Raw genomic sequence first — 21,114 nt, 5'->3', positions numbered from 1 at the left:
GAGATTTCTGTGCATTAATTTTGTATCCTGCTACTTTACCAAATTCATTGATTAGCTCTAGTAGTTTTCTGGTAGCATCTTTAGGATTCCCTATACATAGTATCATGTCATCTGCAAACAGGGACAGCTTTACTTCTTTTCCGATTTGGAGTCATTTATTTCATTTTCTTCTCTGATTGCTGTGGGTAAAACTTCCAAAACTATGTTGAGTAATAGTGGTGAGAGTGGGCAACCTTGTCTTGTTCCTGATCTTAGAGGAAATGGTTTCAGTTTTTCACCATTGAGGACAATGTTGGCTGTGGGTTTTTCATATATGGCCTTTATTATGTTGAGGTAGTTTCCCTCTATGCCTATTTTCTGTACAGTTTTTATCATAAATGGGTGTTGAATTTTGTCGAAAGCTTTTTCTGCATCTATTGAGATGATCATATGGTTTTTCTCCTTCAATTTGTTAATATGGTGTATCACATTGATTGATTTGCGTATATTGAAGAATCCTTGCATTCCTGGGATAAACACCAGTTGATCATGGTGTATGATCCTTTTAATGTGCCGCTGGATTCTGTTTGCTAGTATTTTGTTGAGGATTTTTGCATCTATGTTCATCAGTGATATTGGCCTGTAGTTTTCTATTTTTTGTGACATCTTTGTCTGGTTTTGGTATCAGGGTGATGGTAGCCTCCTAGAATGAGTTTGGTAGTGTTTCTCCCTCTGCTATATTTTGGAAGAGTTTGAGAAGGATAGGTGTTAGCTCTTCTCTAAATGTTTGATAGAATTCGCCTGTGGATCCATGTGGTCCTGGGCTTTTGTTTGTTGGAAGATTTTAATCACAGTTTCAATTTCAGTGCTTGTGATTGGTCTGTTTATATTTTCTATTTCTTGCTGGTTCAGTCTCAGAAGGTTGTGCTTTTTGAAGAAATGGTCCATTTCTTCCAGGTTGTCCATTTTATTGGCATATAGTTGCTTGTAGTAATCTCTCATGATCCTTTGTATTTCTGCAGTGTCAGTTGTTACTTCTCCTTTTTCATTTCTAATCCTGTTGATTTGGGTCTTCTCCCTTTTCTTCTTGATAAGGCTGGCTAATGGTTTATCAATTTTTTTTTATCTTCACAAAGAACTAGCTTTTAGTTTTATTGATCTTTGCTATCATTTCCTTCATTTCTTTTTCATTTATTTCTGATCTGATCTTTATGATTTCTTTCCTTCTGCTAACTTTGAGGGTTTTTTTTGTTCTTCTTTCTCTAATTGCTTTAGGTGTAAGGTTTGGTTGTTTATTTGAGAATTTTCTTGTTTCTTGAGGTAGGATTGTATTGCTATAAACTTCCCTCTTAGAACTGCTTTTGCTACATCCCATAGGTTTTGGGTCATGGTGTTTTCACTGTAATTTTTTTTTTTTTTTTTTTTTTAATAAGTAATTAGATAGCCAGTGCCCCGTCCGAAGCCTATTGGACAATCATTTTTTTTTTTTAATTTTTATTTATTTATTTATTTTTGGCTGTGTTGGGTCTTCGTTTCTGTGCGAGGGCTTTCTCTAGTTGTGGCAAGCGGGGGCCACTCTTCATCGCAGTGCGCGGGCCTCTCACTGTCACGGCCTCTCTTGTTGCGGAGCACAGGCTCCAGATGCGCAGGCTCAGTAGTTGTGGCTCACGGGCCCAGTTGCTCCGCGGCATGTGGGATCTTCCCAGACCAGGGCTTGAACCCGTGTCCCCTGCATTGGCAGGCAGATTCTCAACCACTGCGCCACCAGGGAAGCCCTTCACTGTAATTTTTTTCTAGGTATTTTTCGATATCCTCTTTGATTTCTTCAGAGATCTCTTGGTTATTTAGTAGTGTACTTTTAGCCTACATCTGTTTGTATTTTTTACAGATTTTTTCCTGTAATTGATATGTAGTCTCATAGTGTTGTGGTCAGAAAAGATGCTTGATACAATTTCAACTTTCTTATATTTATGAAGGCTTGATTTGTGACCCAAGATATGCTCTATCCTGGAGAATGTTCCATGAGCACTTGAGAAGAAAGTGTATTCTGTTGTTTTTGGATGGAATGTCCTATAAATATCAATTAAGTCCATTTTCTTTAATGTGTCATTTAAAGCTTGTGTTTCCTTATTTATTTTCATTTTGGTTGATTTGTCCTTTGGTGAAAGTGGGGTGTTAAAGTCCTCTACTATTATTGTGTTACTGTTGATTTCCCATTTTATGGCTGTTAGTATTTGCCTTATGTATTGAGGTGCTCCTATGTTGGGTGCATAAATATTTACAATTGTTATATCTTCTTCTTGGATTGATCCCTTGATCATTATGTAGTGTCCTTCTTTATCTCTTGTAATAGTTTTTATTTTAAAGTCTATTTTGTCTGATATGAACATTGCTACTCCAGCTTTCTTTTGATTTCCATTTGGATGGAATATCTTTTTCCATCCCCTCACTTTCAGTCTGTATGTGTCCCTAGATCTGAAGTGGGTCTCTTGTAGACAGCATATATATGGATCTTGTTTTTGTATCCATTCAGCCTGTCTACGTCTTTTGGTGGGAACATTTAATCCATTTACATTTACGGTAGTTATCAATATGTATGTCCCTATTACCATTTTCTTCATTGGTTTGGGTTTGTTATTGTAAGTCTTTTCCTTCTCTTGTTTTTCCTGCCTAGAGAAGTTCCTTTAGCATTTGTTGTAAAGCTGGTTTGGTGGTGCTTTTGCTTGTCTGTAAAGGTTTTAATTTCTTCATCAAATCCGAATGAGATCCTTGCTGGGTAGAGTCATCTTGGTTGTAGGTTTTTCTCTTTCATCACTTTAAATATGTCCTGCCACTTCCTTCTGGCTTGCAGAGTTTCTGCTGAAGTTCAGCTGTCATTCTTATGGGGATTCCCTTGTATGTTATTTGTTGCTTTTCCCTTGCTGCTTTTAACGTCTTTTGTTTGTATTTATTTTTATTTTTTATTTTTTAACATCTTTATTGGAGTATAATCGCTTTACAATTGTGTGATAGTTTCTGCTTTATAACAAAGTGAATCAGTCATATATATACATATGCTCCCATATCTCTTGTCTCTTGCATCTCCCTCCCTCCCACCCTCCTTATCCCACCCTTCTAGCTGGTCACAAAGCACCGAGCTGATCTCCCTGTGCTATGCGGCTGCTTCCCACTAGCTATCTATTTTACGTTTAGTAGTGTATATATGTCCATGCCACTCTCTCACTTTGTCACAGCTTACCCTTCCCCTCCCCATATCCTCAAGTCCATTCTCTAGTAGGTCTGTGTCTTTATTTCCGTCTTGCCCCTGGGTTCTTTCTCTTTTTTTTTTTTTACAACTTTATTGGAGTATAATTGCTTCACAATGGTGTTGCCCCTAGGTTCTTTATGACCATTTTTTCCTTAGATTCCACATATATGTGCTAGCAGAAAGTATCTGTTTTTCTGTTTCTGACTTACTTCACTCTGTAGGACAGATTCTAGGTCCATCCACCTCACTACAAATAACTCAATTTCGTTTCTTTTTATGGCTGAGTAATATTCCATTGTATATATGTGCCACATCTTCTTTATCCATTCATCTGTCGATGGACACTTAGGTTGCTTCCATGTCCTGGCTATTGTAAATAGAGCTGCAATGAACATTTTGGTACATGTCTCTTTTTGAATGATGGTTTTCTCAGGGTATATGCCCAGTAGTGGGATTGCTGGGTCATATGGTAGTTCTATTTTTAGTTTTTTAAGGAACCTCCATACTCTTCTCCATAGTAGCTGTATCAAGTTACATTCCCACCAACAGTGCAAGAGTGTTCCCTTTTCTCCACGCCCTCTCCAACATTTACTGTTTGTAGATTTTTTGATGATGGCCATTCTGACCACTGTGAGATGATATCTCATTATAGGTTTATTTATTTATTTATTTTTGCAGTACGCAGGCCTCTCACTGTTGTGGCCTCTCCCATTGCGGAGCACAGGCTCCGGACACGCAGGCTCAGTGGCAATGGCTCACGGGCCCAGCCGCTCCACGGCATGTGGGATCCTCCCAGACCGGGGCACGAACCCACGTCCCCTGCATCGGCAGGCGGACTCTCAACCACCATGCCACCAGGGAAGCCCTCATTATAGTTTTGATTTGCATTTCTGTATGATTAATGATGCTGAGAATTCTTTCATGTGTTTGTTGGCAATCTGTATATCTTCTTTGGAAAAATGTCTATTTAGGTCTTCTGCCCATTTTTTGGTTTTTTGTTTTGTTTTTTTTCCTTTTTTCCAGTTTGTTGAAGTATGATTCACAAAACTGCATATATTTAGATTGTAAAAATTGAAGGTGTCTTTAAGATGTCCAAAATGATGATTTAATACACATAGACATTGTGAATGATTACCACAATCAAGTTAATTTACTGTCACCTCCCATAGTTTCTATTTGTGTGTTTCTGGGTGTTGAGAACACAAGGAGATCTCTCATACTAGATTGCAAAAAAACAATACAGCATAATTAACTACAGTCAACATGATACATATTAGATACCTAGAACTTTTCATCTTTTAACTGAAAGTTTGTACCCCTCACCAATATCTCCCCACTTTCTCCACCACCTACTCCTTACAACTACAGTTCTAATTTATGGTGTTATGAGTTTGATTTACTTTGATTCCACATAAACGTGAGATCATACATTGTCTTTCTTTTCTTTTTAATTTTTTTAATTAGTTTCTGCTTTATAACAAAGTGAATCAGTCATACATATACATCTGTTCCCACATCCCTTCCCTCATGCATCTCCCTCCCTCCCACCCTCCCCATCCCACCCCTCCAGGCGGTCACAAAGCACCGAGCTGATCTCCCTGTGCTCTGTGGCTGCTTCCCACTATCTATCTACCTTACGTTTGGTAGTGTATATATGTCCATGCCTCTCTTTCGCTTTGTCACAGCTTACCCTTCCCCCGCCCCATATCCTCAAGTCCATTCTCAAGTAGGTCTGTGTCTTTATTCCCGTTTTGCCCCTAGGTCCTTCATGACTTTTTTTTTTTTTAATTCCGTATATATGTGTTAGCATACGGTATTTGTCTTTCTCTTTCTGACTTACTTCACTCTGTATGACAGACTCTAGGTCTATCCACCTCATTACAAATAGCTCAGTTTCGTTTCTTTTTATGGCTGAGTAATATTCCATTGTATATATGTGCCACATCTTCTTTATCCATTCATCCGATGATGGACACTTAGGTTGTTTCCAGCTCTGGGCTATTGTGAATAGAGCTGCAATGAACATTTTGGTACATGTCTCTTTTGGAATTATGGTTTTCTCAGGGTATATGCCTACTAGTGGGATTGCTGGGTCATATGGTAGTTCTATTTTTAGTTTTTTAAGGAACCTCCATACTGTTCTCCATAGTGGCTGTACCAATTCACATTCCCACCAGCAGTGCAAGAGTGTTCCCTTTTTTCCACACCCTCTCCAGCATTTATTGTTTCTAGATTTCTTGATGATGGCCATTCTGACTGGTGTGAGATGATATCTCATTGTAGTTTTGATTTGCATTTCTCTAATGATTAATGATGTTGAGCATTCTTTCATGTGTTTGTTGGCAGTCTGTATATCTTCTTTGGAGAAATGCCTATTTAAGTCTTCTGCCCATTTTTGGATTGGGTTGTTTGTTTTTTTGCTATTGAGCTGCATGAGTGTTTATAAATTTTGGAGATTAATCCTCTGTCAGTTGCTTCATTTGCAAATATTTTCTCCCATTCTGAGGGTTGTCTTTTGGTCTTGTTTATGGTTTCCTTTGCTGTGCAAAAGCTTTGAAGTTTCATTAGGTCCCATTTGTTTATCTTTGTTTTTATTTCCATTTCTCTAGGAGGTGGGTCCAAAAGGATCTTGCTGTGATTTATGTCATAGAGTGTTCTACCTATGTTTTCCTCTAAGAGTTTGATAGTTTCTGGCCTTACATTTAAGTCTTTAATCCATTTTGAGCTTATTTTTGTGTATGGTGTTAGGGAATGATCTAATCTCAAACTTTTACATGTCCCTGTCCAGTTTTCCCAGCACCACTTATTGAAGAGGCTGTCCTTTCTCCACTGTACATTCCTGCCTCCTTTATCAAAGATAAGTTGGCCATATGTGCGTGGGTTTATCTCTGGGCTTTCTATCCTGATCCACTGATCTATCTTTCTGTTTTTATGCCAGTACCACACTGTCTTGATTACTGTAGCTTTGTAGTATAGTCTGAAGTCAGGGAGCCTGATTCCTCCAGCTCCGTTTTTCGTTCTCAAGATTGCTTTGGCTATTCGGGGTCTTTTGTTTTTCCAAACAAATTTTGAAATTTTTTGTTCTAGTTCTGTGAAAAATGCCAGTGGTAGTTTGATAGGGATTGCATTGAATCTGTAGATTGCTTTGGGTAGTAGAGTCATTTTCACAATACTGATTCTTCCAATCCAGGAGCATGGTATATCTCTCCATCTATTTGTATCATCTTTAATTTCTTTCATCAGTGTCTTATAATTTTCTGCATACAGGTCTTTTGTCTCCTTAGGTAGGTTTATTCCTAGATATTTTATTCTTTTTGTTGCAATGGTAAATGGGAGTGTTTTCTTGATTTCATTTTCAGATTTTTCATCATTAGTGTACAGGAATGCCAGAGATTTCTGTACATTAATTTTGTATCCTGCTACTTTACCAAATTCATTGATTAGTTCTAGTAGTTTTTCGGTAGCATCTTTAGGATTCTCTATGTATAGTATCATGTCATCTGCAAACAGTGACAGCTTTACTTCTTCTTTTCTAATTTGGATTCCTTTTATTTCCTTTTCTTCTCTGATTGCTGTGGCTAAAACTTCCAAAACTATGTTGAATAAGAGTGGTGAGAGTGGGCAGCCTTGTCTTGTTCCTGATCTTAGTGGAAATGGTTTCAGTTTTTCACCATTGAGGACAATGTTGGCTGTGGGTTTGTCATATATGGCCTTTATGATGTTGAGGAAAGTTCCCTCTATGCCTACTTTCTGCAGGGTTATTATCATAAATGGGTGTTGAGTTTTGTCGAAAGCTTTCTCTGCATCTATTGAGATGATCATATGGTTTTTCTCCTTCAACTTGTTAATATGGTGTATCACATTGAGTGATTTGCGTATATTGAAGAATCCTTGCATTCCTGGAATAAACCGCACTTGATCATGGTGTATGATCCTTTTAATGTGCTGTTGGATTCTGTTTGCTAGTATTTTGTTGAGGATTTTTGCATCTATGTTCATCAGTGATATTGGCCTGTAGTTTTCTTTCTTTGTGACATCCTTGCCTGGTTTTGGTATCAAGGTGATGGTGGCCTCGTAGAATGAGTTTGGGAGTGTTCCTTCCTCTGATATTGTTTGGAAGAGTTTGAGAAGGATGGGTGTTAGCTCTTCTCTAAATGTTTGATAGAATTCGCCTGTGAAGCCATCTGGTCCTGGGCTTTTGTTTGATGGAAGATTGTTAATCACAGTTTCAATTTCAGTGCTTGTGATTGGTCTATTCATATTTTCTATTTCTTCCTGAGTCACTCTTGGCAGGTTGTGCATTTCTAAGAATTTGTCCATCTCTTCCAGGTTGTCCATTTTATGGGCATAGAGTTGCCTGTAGTAATCTCTCATGATCTTTTGTATTTCTGCAGTGTCAGTTGTTACTTCTCCTTTTTCATTTCTAATTCTATTGATTTGAGTCTTCTCCCTTCTTTTCTTGATGAGTCTGGCTAATGGTTTATCAATTTTGTTGATCTTCTCAAAGAACCAGCTTTTAGTTTTACTGATCTTTGCTATCGTTTCCTTCATGTCTTTTTCATTTATTTGTGATCTGATTTTTATGATTTCTTTCCTTCTGCTAACTTTGGGGTGTTTTTGTTCTTCTTTCTCTAATTGCTTTAGGTGCAAGGTTAGGTTGTTTATTCGAGATGTTTCCTGTTTCTTAAGGTGGGATTGTATTGCTATAAACTTCCCTCTTAGAACTGCTTTTGCTGCATCCCATAGGTTTTGGGTCGTCGTGTCTCCATTGTCATTTGTTTCTAGGTATTTTTTAATTTCCTCTTTGATTTCTTCAGTGATCACTTCGTTATTAAGTAGTGTATTGTTTAGCCTCCATGTGTTTGTATTTTTTACAGCTCTTTTCCTGTAATTGATATCTAGTCTCATAGCACTGTGGTCGGAAAAGACACTTGATACAATTTCAATTTTCTTAAATTTACCAAGGCTTGATTTGTGACCCAAGATATGATCTATCCTGGAGAATGTTCCATGAGCACTTGAGAAAAATGTGTATTCTGTTGTTTTTGGATGGAATGTCCTATAAATATCAATTAAGTCCATCTTGTTTAATGTATCATTTAAAGCTTGTGTTTCCTTATTTATTTTCATTTTGGAAGATCTGTCCATTGGTGAAAGTGGGGTGTTAAAGTCCCCTACTATGATTGTGTTACTGTCGATTTCTCCTTTTATGGCTGTTAGTATTTGCCTTATGTATTGAGGTGCTCCTATGTTGGGTGCATAAATATTTACAATTGTTATATCTTCTTCTTGGATCGATCCCTTGATCATTATGTAGTGTCCTTCTTTGTCTCTTCTAGTAGTCTTTATTTTAAAGTCTATTTTGTCTGATATGAGAATTGCTACTCCAGCTTTCTTTTGGTTTCCATTTGCATGGAATATCTTTTTCCATCCCCTTACTTTCAGTCTGTATGTGTCTCTAGGTCTGAAGTGGGTCTCTTGTAGACAGCATATATATGGGTCTTGTTTTTGTATCCATTCAGCCACTCTGTGTCTTTTGGTGGGAGCATTTAGTCCATTTACATTTAAGGTAATTATCGATATGTATGTTACTATTCCCATTTTCTTAATTGTTTTGGGTTCGTTATTGTAGGTCTTTTCCTTCTGTTGTGTTTCTTGCCTAGAGAAGTTCCTTTAGCATTTGTTGTAAAGCTGGTTTGGTGGTGCTGAACTCTCTCAGCTTTTGCTTGTCTGTAAAGGTTTTAATTTCTCCATCAAATCTGAATGAGATCCTTGCTGGGTAGAGTAATCTTGGTTGCAGGTTTTTCTCCTTCATCACTTTAAGTATGTCCTGCCACTCCCTTCTGGCTTGTAGAGTTTCTGCTGAGAGATCAGCTGTTATCCTGATGGGGATTCCCTTGTGTGTTATTTGTTGTTTTTGCCTTGCTGCTTTTAATATGATTTCTTTGTGTTTAATTTTTGACAGTTTGATTAATATGTGTCTTGGCGTATTTCTCCTTGGATTTATTCTGTATGGGACTCTCTGTGCTTCCTGGACTTGATTAACTATTTCCTTTCCCATATTAAGGAAGTTTTCAACTATAATCTCTTCAAATATTTTCTCAGTCCCTTTCTTTTTCTCTTCTTCTTCTGGAACCCCTATAATTCGAATGTTGGTGCGTTTAATGTTGTCCCAGAGGTCTCTGAGACTGTCCTCTGTTCTTTTCATTCTTTTTTCTTTATTGTGCTCTGAAGCAGTTATTTCCACTATTTTATCTTCCACCTCACTTATCCGTTCTTCTGCCTCAGTTATTCTGCTATTGATCCCATCTAGAGTATTTTTTATTTCATGTATTGTGTTTTTAATCGATGCTTGATTCATCTTTAGTTCTTCTAGGTCCTTGTTAACTGTTTCTTGCATTTTGTCTATTCTATTTCCAAGATTTTGGATCTGGGAAATAGAATCTTGGATCATCTTTACCATCATTATTCTGAATTCTTTTTCAGGTAGACTGCCTATTACGTCTTCATTTGTTAGGTCTGGTGGGTTTTTATCTTGCTCCTTCTCCTGCTGTGTGTTTTTCTGTCTTCTCATTTTGCTTATGTTACTGTGTTTGGGGTCTCCTTTTTGCAGGCTGCAGGTTCGTAGTTCCCGTTGTTTTTGGTGTCTGTCCCCAGTGGCTAAGGTTGGTTTAGTGGGTTGTGTAGGCTTCCTGGTGGAAGGTACTAGTGCCTGTGTTCTGGTGAATGAGGCTGGATCTTGTCTTTCTGGTGGGCAGGTCCACGTCTGGTGGTGTGTTTTGGGGTGTCTGCAGACTTTTTATGATTTTAGGCCACCTCTCTGCTAATGGGTGGCGTTGTGTTTCTGTCTTGCTAGTTGTTTGGCATAGGGTGTCCAGCACTGTAGCTTGCTGGTCGTTGAGTGAAGCTGGGTGCTGGTGTTGAGATGGAGGTCTCTGGAAGATTTTCGCCGTTTGATATTATGTGGAGCTGGGAGGTCTCTTGTGGACCAGTGTCCTGAAGTTGGCTCTCCCACCTCAGAGGCACAGCACTGACTCCTGGCTCCTCAATTTGGGATGATTTGTTGCCTATTCATGTATTCCACAGATGCAGGGTACATCAAGTTGATTGTGGAGCTTTAATCCGCTGCTTCTGAGGCTGCTGGGAGAGGTTTCCCTTTCTCTTCTTTGTTCTCACAGCTCCTGGGTCTCAGCTTTGGATTTGGCCCCGCCTCTGCGTGTAGGTCGCCGGAGGGCGTCTGTTCTTCGCTCAGACAGGACAGGGTTAAAGGAGCAGCCTCTTTGGGGACTCTGGCTCACTCAGGCCGGCCGGGAGGGAGGGGCACGGAGTGCGGGGCGAGCCTGCAGCGGCAGAGTTCGGCGTGACGTTGCACCAGCCCGAGGCGCGCTGTGCGTTCTCCCAGGGAAGCCGCCCCTGGATCCCGGGACCCCAGCAGTGGCGGGCTGCACAGGCTCCCGGAAGGGCTGTGTGGGCAGTGACCTGCGCTTGCACACAGGCTTCTTGGCGGCGGCAGCAGCAGCCCCAGCGTCCCACGCCCGTCACTGGGCTCCGCGCTTTCAGTCGTGACTCGCGCCCGTCTGTGGAGCCCCTTTAAGCAGCGCTCTTAATCCCCTCTCCTCGCGCACCAGGAAACCAAGAGGGAAGAAAAAGTCTCTTGCCTCTTCGGCAGCTCCAGAGTTTTCCCGGACTCCCTGCCAGCTAGCTGTGGCACATTAGCCCCCTTCAGGCTGAGTTCTCGCCGCCAGCCCCAGTCCTTTCCCTGCGCTCTGAACGAAGCCCGAGCCTCAGCTTCCAGCGCCGCCCGCCCTGGCGGGCAAGCAGACAAGCCTCTCGGGCGGGTGAGTGCCGCTCGGCACCGATCCTCTGTGCGGGAATCTCTCCGCTTTGCCCTACCCAGGTATGTGGGGAGTTTCTTGCCTTTTGGGAGGTCTGGGGTCTTCTGCCAGCATTCAGTAGGTGTTCTGTAGGAGTTGTTCCACGTGTAGCTGTATTTCTGGTGTATCCGTGGGGAGGAAGGTGATCTCCGCGTCTTACTCTTCCGCCATCTTACCCGGAAGTCCCATTGTCTTTCATTGTCTGGTATATTTCTGTAAGCATAATGCCCTCCAGGTCTATTCACGTTTTCACAAACAGCAAGGTTTCCTTCTTTCAATGGCTGAATAATATTCCATTGTATATACATTATATTGTATATACATTATATTGTATATATACAATATATACAATATACATTATATTGTATATATATATTGTATATACATTATACATTATATTGTATATACATATTCCATTGTGTATATATATATATATATATATATATATATATATATATATATATATGTATTCCATTGTATACACACTACATTTTCTTTATCCATTCATTTGTCAAAGGAAACTTGGTTGTTTCCTTTTTATTTTCACCTCCCTCATTACCAAGTATTATTTTTTTTCACACACACACACTGTATTTTATTTTTATAAGAGATAAATAAACTGACACCAAGCATTGTAAATGGATGACCACAACAAAAGCAACAATGACTGCAATTACCAAACACGAAACACATTCATACTATGTCATAATATTGACATTCAGTCCAGTAATCCTCCACTGTAACAGCTCCTTTACTTTGCAGTGAAAATTGATTTGTATATTTTTTGCCTCTGAGTCCTTGTGGGATTTTTTTTTTTTTTTTTTTTTTTTGCGGTATGCGGGCCTCTCACTGTTGTGGCCTCTCCCGCTGCGGAGCACAGGCTCCGGACGCGCAGGCCCAGCGGCCATGGCCCACGGGCCCAGCCGCTCCGCGGCATATGGGATCCTCCCGCACCGGGGCACGAACCCGTATCCCCTGCATCGGCAGGCGGACTCTCAACCACTGCGCCACCAGGGAGGCCCTGGGATTTTTTTTTTATGCAAACAGAAAGTCACATAAATTATACTCATCCTCATCAGTTCACCCAGTCCCATGTAATTATTGTTTTATCTTGATCTTTTTTTAGCACTTTTATGAATTCATCAGTTTTCCGTCAGAGTTCTGAAAATGCTTATTCATTCAGTTCAGCAGTATAGTCAGTTACCAGAAACCTGTACTTGTCAGAGTCTTTTCCATGAATTCCTTGAAGATGATCCCTTTTATAGGAACATTTTTGCAAAAGCATCAAAGTACACCCAGAACTGTCTGTTAATGACAAAACACTTAAAAATGACCATGGTTAGAGATTTGATGAAAGTTCATAATAATGCAATTGACAAGGAAATTTAATTGTTTCTGAGATATACATTTTAAAGTAATAACTAGAATTATGACTTATAACATTATACCAGAACATATAAGATTTTTAGAAATTTCATGTAATGTCTGAAACATTTAAATTAACATATTTCCATACAAATAACCCCCCAAAAGTTTAGTATTAGTTGTTTTTGTTTGTTTGTTTGTTTTTTTATACTGCAGGTTCTTATTAGTCATCAATTTTATACACATCAGTGTATACATGTCAATCCTCATGGCCCAATTCATCACACCACCACCCCCACCACCCCGCCGCTTTCCCTGGTTGGTGTCCATACGTTTGTTCTCTACATCTGTGTCTCAACTTCTGCCCTGCAAACCGGTTCATCTGTACCATTTTTCTAGGTTCCACATACATGTGTTAATACATGATATTTGTTTTTCTCTTTCTGACTTACTTCACTCCGTATGACAGTCTTTAGATCCATCCACGTCTCAACAAATGACTCAGTTTCATTCCTTTTTATGGCTGAGTGATATTCCATTGTATATATGGACCACATCTTCTTTATCCATTTGTCTGTTGATGGGCATTTAGGTTGCTTCCATGACCTGGCTATTGTAAATAGTGCTGCAATGAACATTGTGGTACATGACTCTTTCAGAATTATGGTTTTCTCTGGGTATATGCCCAGTAGTGGGATTGCTGGCTCATATGGTAATTCTATTTTTAGTTTTTTAAGGAACCTCCATACTGTTCTCCATAGTGGCTGTATCAATTTACATTCCCACCAACAGTGCAAGAGGGTTCCTTTTTCTCCACACCCTCTCCAGCATTTGTTGTTTGTAGATTTTCTGATGATGCCCATTCTAACTGGTGTGAGGTGATACCTCATGGTAGTTTTGATTTGCATTTCTCTAATATTTAGTGATGTTGAGCAGCTTTTCATGTGCTTCTTGGCCATCTGTATGTCTTCTTTGGAGAAATGTCTATTTAGGTCTTCTGCCCATTTTTGGATTGGGTTGTTTGTTTTTTTAATATTGAGCTGCATGAGCTGTTTATATATTTTGGAGATTAATCCTTTGTCCATTGATTCATTTGCAAATATTTTCTCCCATTCTGAGGCTTGTCTTTTCATCTTGTTTATGGTTTCCTTTGCTGTGCAAAAGCTTTGGAGTTTCATTAGGTCCCATTTGTTTATTTTTGTTATTATTTCCATTACTCTAGGAGGTGGATCAAAAAAGATCTTGCTGTGATTTATGTCAAAGAGTGTTCTTCCAATGTTTTCCTCTATGAGTTTTATAGTGTCCGGTTTTCCATCTTCTAGAGAATTTTTAATTTCATTTATTGTGTTGTTCATCATTGTTTGTTTGCTCTTTAGTTCTTCTAGGTCCTTGTTAAACATTTCTTGTATTTTCTCCATTCTGTTTCCAAGAGTTTAGATCATCTTTACTATCATTACTCTGAATTCTTTTTCAGGTAGACTGCCTATTTCCTCTTCATTTGTTAGGTCTGGTGGGTTTTTACCTTGCTCCTTCATGTGCTGCATATTTCTCTGTCTTCTCATTTTGCTTAACTTACTGTGTTTGGGGTCTCCTTTTCATAGGCTGCAGGTTTGTAGTTCCTGTTGTCTTTGGTGTCTGCCCTCAGTGGCTAAGTTTGGTTCAGTGGCTTGTGTAGGCTTCCTGGTGGAGGGGACTAGTGCCTGTGTTCTGGTGGATGAAGCTGGGTCTTGCCTTTCTGGTGGGCAGGACCATGTCCGGTGGTGTGTTTTGGGGTGTCTGTGAAGTTATTATGATTTTAGGCAGCCTCACTGCTAATGGATGGGGTTGTGTTCCTGTCTTGCTAGTTGCTTGGCATGGGGTGTCCAGCACTGGAGCTTGCTGGTCGTTGAGTGGAGCTGGGTCTTAGTGTTGAGATGGAGATCTCTGGCAGAGCTCTCACCAATTGATGGGGCTTGGAGGTCTCTGGTGGTCCAATGTCCTGAACTCGGCTCTCCCACGTCAGAGGCTCAGGCCTGACACCCGGCCGGAGCACCAAGACCCTGTGAGCCACACGACTGGAGTGCCTTCACAGTTGGAGAAGCTGGCCTGCAGTGGCTCTCCTTCTGTGCTGCACATTAGAATCACCTGCTTCTTCCTTGTTTTGTCTCACAGGCAGTGTTACAGAGAGAAAAACAGTAGCCTTGAAAATAGTCACAGCTCTGAGATGGCTTTTTTTTTTTCCTTTGTGCTTAGTCGGGCTTCAGCTGTTCACAGGGGGCCATGTGCAGGCCTTGCACCTGACTCTTCCGACCATAGTTCCTAGTGCAGAATGGCTGCCGCCAGCACCTCACCTCAGGCGGGCCGTGTGCAGAAGTGGGGTGAAGGACACTGCATCCCTATTTCCACTTTTTGGCTATTGTGAATAATGCTGCTGTGAACACTTGTGTACAATTTTTTGTGTGGATATATATTTTCATTTCTCTTGGGTGTATCTCTAGGAGTGGAATGCTGGATCATATGGTAATTCTATGTTTAACCTTTTGAGGAACTGCTAAACTGTTTTCTACTGCAGCTGCATCATTCTACATTCTCACCAGCAATGTATGAGCATTCCCATTTCTCTACCTCTTCATTAACACTTGTTATTATGTCTTTTGAATTCTAGCCATCCTAGTAGGTATGAAGTGCTTTCTCATTGTGGTTTTCATTTGCATTTTCCCTGATGACTAAGGATGTTGGGCATCTCTTCATGTGCTTGTTGGTCATTGGTACTAATTCTTTGCAGAACTGTCTATTCAGTTCCTTTGCCAAATTACCACCGCTGTTGCAACCTACTGGGCAGGCCAAACCACAACCTCTGCAGCAGTTGGCCCTAAACCATCAGGATTTTATCAATTACTGCCAGCTTTAACTCAGGATCAACCAGAGAAAGCTGTTCCCCAAACCAACCACATAAGATGCCCTGCTTCTTATTAGTGCACCTTCAGCTTCCCCTGTCAACAGCCTCCAATCAGGCCTGAGAGACTAAATATACAAAAGGACAATGGTCAGACCATATGTAAAAATAGAATTTTGACCTACAACCTGCAGCAACCTGCCCAGGGGAAGTCAACCCCTTATCTACAATAACAGCCCAGGAAGGCACCTGCTGTAAGTCAGACTTGTAGGAAGCCAGATTGTTATCTCTAGTGACAGCCCAGGAAGCTAAACTTCTGTAACAATCAGCCCCAAATGGCAAGGACTTGATTAATAATTGACAGCTTCCCTAATTTTCGTCCCTGCTTCCAATTTAGGACCAACAGTAGAAAGCCAAGTAGGCAGCCCTAACCAATCACATAGGATGCCCAGCTCCTAGTTAGCCTGTCTCTAGCTTCCCCACACCACCAGCCTCCAATCAGGGCACACCCAAATCCTTCCCCTTTTTCCACTATAAAGCTTTCCTATTTCTCTGTTGGCCTTTGAGTCTCTGCCAAAATGAAAGTACCAGCGTCTGACTCCCTTGCTATAGCAAGCTCAGAATAAATAGCCTTTGCTCTTCTCATTTGGTTGATCTTCATTTATTTCCACAAGGCATACCTGAAATCTTTCCTTTTATCACTATAAAGCTTTCCCACTCCCCTGCCTGCCTTTGAGTCTCTGCCAAGCACAAGTGGTCATGGCTGACTCCCTTGCTATAGCAAGCTCTGAATAAATAGCCTCTTTTTTTCTCATTGGGGTTTTCTTTATTTCCACAGTAGGGTTTCCAGATAAAATATAGGATTCCCAGTTCAATATGAATTTCAGGTAAACAGCAAACAATTTTTAAGCATAACTATGTCCCAAATATTGCAAAATTGTTATTTGCTAATCTGGAACCCTAAGCATATGTAAAAATGTAAGTCCATAGAGACTCAGAAAGTGGTATCAGATACTGGCATTCTCAAAATAAGGCTGCTAAATAATTCTGCCCAGCTGAGCCCTCTGGTTTGTTAAGTGTCAATTACATGACTTTTCTGTTTTCTGTTTTGTTTTGTTGTGTTTCTGTACCAGACCAGAGTTTATTCTCCAATCAATACATGCTTTGATTTGCCTTTATCAAGCTGAGGGACTTTCAAATTATTGTCTGGGTTTTAGCCCCAGACAATACAAAGCATTTCATTCTAAAAGCCCTTTTCTCCGTGTGTGTTAATTACAGTTGTTTCAACGGTCTCTGCTGCCAGTTTCCTCTGCTCTTCAATCTGAGTAATATTAATTCAGTTGCCCAGGTCCCTGGAGATTCATGTAGGCTTCATTGCTGATTTATTTTTGTCCTGGCCAGATGGCTCCAGGTTCCTATGACTGCACAGGAGTCTTTTGGATTATCCTGTTTATCTTTCCCAAGTGCCCAAGGTAAGTGTCGATCTTCATGAACCACATTTGTCAGCAAGATAAGTCATTTATCACCACTGATGCTTGAACACCATAACCAAAGTTGTTCGATTTAATATATGTTTTCATAAACTCCATGGCAAAAGCTGGAAGAGGATTGTTGGTTTGTTTTGCAATGCACCCAGTGGGAGGGAAGCAGCTGGAAGGACTCAGCAGAGAGGAAGGGGACCCTACGGGGGCTCCAAAGTCCCCTCACTGAGCCTTTCTTCACCTTTGAAAGAGATAAGCAGGCTATTTTTAATGAAACTAATAAACATGCAAAGGAAGATGTGATGTTTAAAGAAACAATAAATCAAAACTGACAAATGCAATATTTCACTGCAAGATTGAGGAATTTAATTCATCCAAGGGGAACATGGCTTTTGTTTAAAAAGAATCCTCAAATGTTCCTATACAGTGAAAGTTCTTATCTCAGCCCAAGCTAGAGCTGAATATGCTTTGGCTACTGTAGGTTTTGAAACCTTGAAAAACATGCAGGAAACCACCCAACACAGAGATTTGTGGCATTTGGACTTACATGTGCACCAGAACACATACAATCCAGAAATTATGAATTACCATTGTCAGGGGTTTCAGTCACCAAAAGGGTTTATTGTTCAAAATGCCATAAGGACTCACAATTAACACATATTGTCAGATTGTTGGTTCTCATTCATAGATCAGTTCCCCTGATGGCCTACCTTTGCAATGCAGAATCCAAGTGGACTCTAAAAGCAGGGGGAGATACTTGGCTTTTATCTTGGAGAACCCAAATCAAAAATTTCTGACTTTTGGGGTCTAGCTAGCCTATGTCAATGATAAAAATATTGCCTGCCATATCAGTAAACAAAGGATGTTGTGGCCATCAAGCCACTACAGCTACCCTAGACAGTGAGCCTGGAAGGAACTCAGGATGGAGACAAACGGTCTGCCCTGCCCATTGCCAAGCCCTCAGTCACTGCAACCACTGCCCAACAGTGCACTCTGAGGAGACTCAGGATGAGAAAGCACAGGATCCTGGCCTCAGAGAGCTGAGTTGAACATCAAAGGAATTATCTCAGTGAGCCCAGTCTCTTGCATCTCTCCATACATAGAAAAACACTAAATTCCTGAACTTGAGATGTCTGGTTGACCATGAGGGCTGCAGGTTCCTTCTGATGCTGATCATGAGTTAACTGTTGCTTTGGGATCATGGTTGTGCAACAACATTTTAAGAACCTGGATGTTAGACAGTGGAGGGGGGCAAAAAGCCTAAGGATGATGACAATAAGAAGAAATATTGGAATCCACTTTATGTCCCATGTCTTAGTTTGCCTAAGTCCGACCAAGAGTGCAATTCGCAAGGATTAATTTGGTCAATATTAGGTGAGCAAGTGGCTTTTTAAATAATGGATTGATTTTTCCATGTCTCCTAAGGTATTTATTCAAGTACAACAAGATGCGTTACGCATTGCCCAGACTCCACCTTGGCTGGTGAGCAAACAAAACTTGTATCTGATAAATTTATGCTGGGCTGTTGTACTTCTAATGCTTGAGCTATTTCTTTTGCTATTTGAGCCAGAGTCTAATATAGATTATGAATAACATGATCTAGTTCAGGAACTCCTAGCCAGAGTATAAATCCTTGTACAAATCAGTGAAATAGTGTCTTAGATACCTCTTGATAAGATAAAATGTCACAATGTTAATAAAATGAGAGCACTGGGAAGTTCTGTTTTGAATGCTTGGAAAGGCTGAATGAGTATAACCAAAGTGTATGGCATATTTTAATGTGACAAGCATAGGAGATCCATTTGATTACACGAAAAGAAAATCCCAGGGGTGCACATTGAAAAGTCACAGCTCTGTTGTTTATGGTGTCATTGACATCAGCTTGCACATACCTCTGGGTGCATATTATAGGGGAGCAAAGAATTTTTTTAAATTTATTTTATTTATTTTTGGCTGCACTGGGTCTTCGCTGTTGTGCGCGGGCTTTCTCTGGTTGCTGCGAGCGGGGTCTGCTCTTCCTTGCGGTGCACGGGCTTCTCGCTGCGGAAGTTTTCTTGTTGTGGAGCACGGGCTCTAGGCCTGTGGGCTTCAATAGTTGTGTCATGCAGGCTCAGTAGTTGTGGCGCACGGGCTTAGTTGCTCTGTGGCATGTGGGATCTTCCTGGACCAGGGATTGAACCCATGTCCCCTGCATTGGCAGGCAGATTCTTAACCACTGTGCCACCAGGGAAGTCCCCTCTGAGGATTTTGAGGTGATGAGTGCATTATCATTAGAGCTAATGGTTAGCCTTTAAGTCAGAGGAGATTAAACTCTTCTGAAAATTGGGATGATTTGGATTTTAAAAGATTTTGCCAAAATTTTATGGGTTAAGTGGACAGGAAGTTTTTGTTTTATTGGGTGTACCTTACACAGCTGCTTAAGTATTTCACCTGTAAAGTGAGATTATCTATCACTAGAGAGTAATAATATACTCTCCAGGTGGGAAAAACAAAATTTATCTATTCTCTTTTTTGTTTTGGTTTTGCAGCATGGTATTAGCCTTTTCGCAAGGGAAGACTTCAACCCAAGCATAAAACTAACAAACCATGACTAAAGTGTCATAGGAGAGGAGAAAGTTTTCCTCTATCTTCTTAGTTCAGTACCAGGGTGGGGGGGAGGTGGCTTGTGAATTAAACTGACAAAAGACAGATTGGCAAGAGAAAAAAGTTTATTTCCATGTGCAATGTGCAGACAGGAGGGAATGCTGTGTGATAAGTCACTCAAAGGGGGTGGTTAGAATTGGAGGCTTATATGCTTTAGTAGGGAAAGGGCAGGGGTGGAGGAGAAAAGGCTGTTATGGGAAGAACAAATAGGTTTCTTTAGGAAAGAGACAAATGGGTTTTTAGGAGAACAAATGGGAGATATGTTTGTGATGTTTGTTTATGTAGGTTTGAGTCATCTTTCTGTCTTCTTCATGGCTGAAACTTCCCGGGAGAGGGCATTTATGGTGGGTTTACTCTTGGTCTCTCTCCTGGGAGTAGACCCACCCTGAAGAGGGAATTTAGGGCAGGCTCGTTTCCAAAAGTTGCTGCTTTTAGATAGATAAGGGAATCTCTGAGAAGGCTTCTTTCTGCATCTGTTGATTCTCAGTTGCCTTCAGCTCCAAATAATCCTTATGTCAAAGGGGCATATTTTGGCATATCTTAATACCCTTCAGTATTTTTCAGAATTTTGTGATTTGAGCAATTGAATGAAATCCATTTGGAAATGTTCAAATGGTTTTTGAGGCAGGGGTTCTTTATAGCTTTTCCTGGGTTATGATAATGACACATAAGGCAAGATTTGGCCACCTGCCTTGAGTAAAATTTCCTCACCAATATTTTTGTAAAGTTTGAACAAATAATTTATTACCATTGTGAATAATTTCACAGAGAAAGCAGTAAGGGTCTGGAGATGGACTCTGGCGGCATTAAGCACGTGTCTTGGCAATGCCGATGCCCATTATATATTTGACAGTTTTTTTTTTCATGGAAAGGCATTTTATTTTAAATATAGCAGTGTGTACAGGTCATTTCCAAACTCCCAACCTATCCCTTCCCTGCTCTGTTCCTCCTTGATAACCATAAGTTTGTTCTCTAAGTCTGTTTCTGTTTATATTTGACAGTTTTGAGATGGCCATTATTTCTTTTCTTCTCAGGGGGCCAATTTTCATATTTGAATAAACCTTTCAGGATTCATGAAATCAGATTCAGCAAGTGCCTTTAGAATACCTATGGTAGCAAAACCAGAACGGACTGCTTATTTTACATAATAGTCAGCTAGGAAATTCCCTTTTGCTTTAAAAGTACAGTAAGTCTCCTACATACGATCCTTCAAGTTGCAAACTTTCAAAGATGCGAACTTGGGTTCGCATGTCCAATCATGTAAGTTAGTTCACGAGTCTGGTGTACATTGTCACGTGCATGCATCCTCTACAAGTGGTTGTGCTTTTGTGTGCTTTACTGTACAGTACTGTATAGAGTACAGTAGTACTCTATCTTTATTTCAAACCCAGGATGTCCAGAAGCAAGCATAAAAGCAGTGGTGATGTGGCTAGTACAGTACTACCCAGACATCACTGGATCCTTTGTTTCAAGAGGGAAGATAGAACTGAATCCGGCAAGGACCTGTGCCATCAACGTCAGGTGTGAGTGAAATGGCAGCTTGCCCTCCATCTCTCATTGCTGACGATCCTTCAGTTCTACCATCTCCCACCTCCTCCAGTCAGTAACTCTTCTTGCCTGTTCACTCGATGCCAGCCCCTGTATGCCAGC

The sequence above is a fragment of the Mesoplodon bidens genome, assembly GCF_964165515.1.
Source record: "Mesoplodon bidens genome assembly, chromosome: X".
Lineage (NCBI taxonomy): Eukaryota > Metazoa > Chordata > Mammalia > Artiodactyla > Ziphiidae > Mesoplodon > Mesoplodon bidens.
This window is presented reverse-complemented; position numbering follows the sequence as displayed.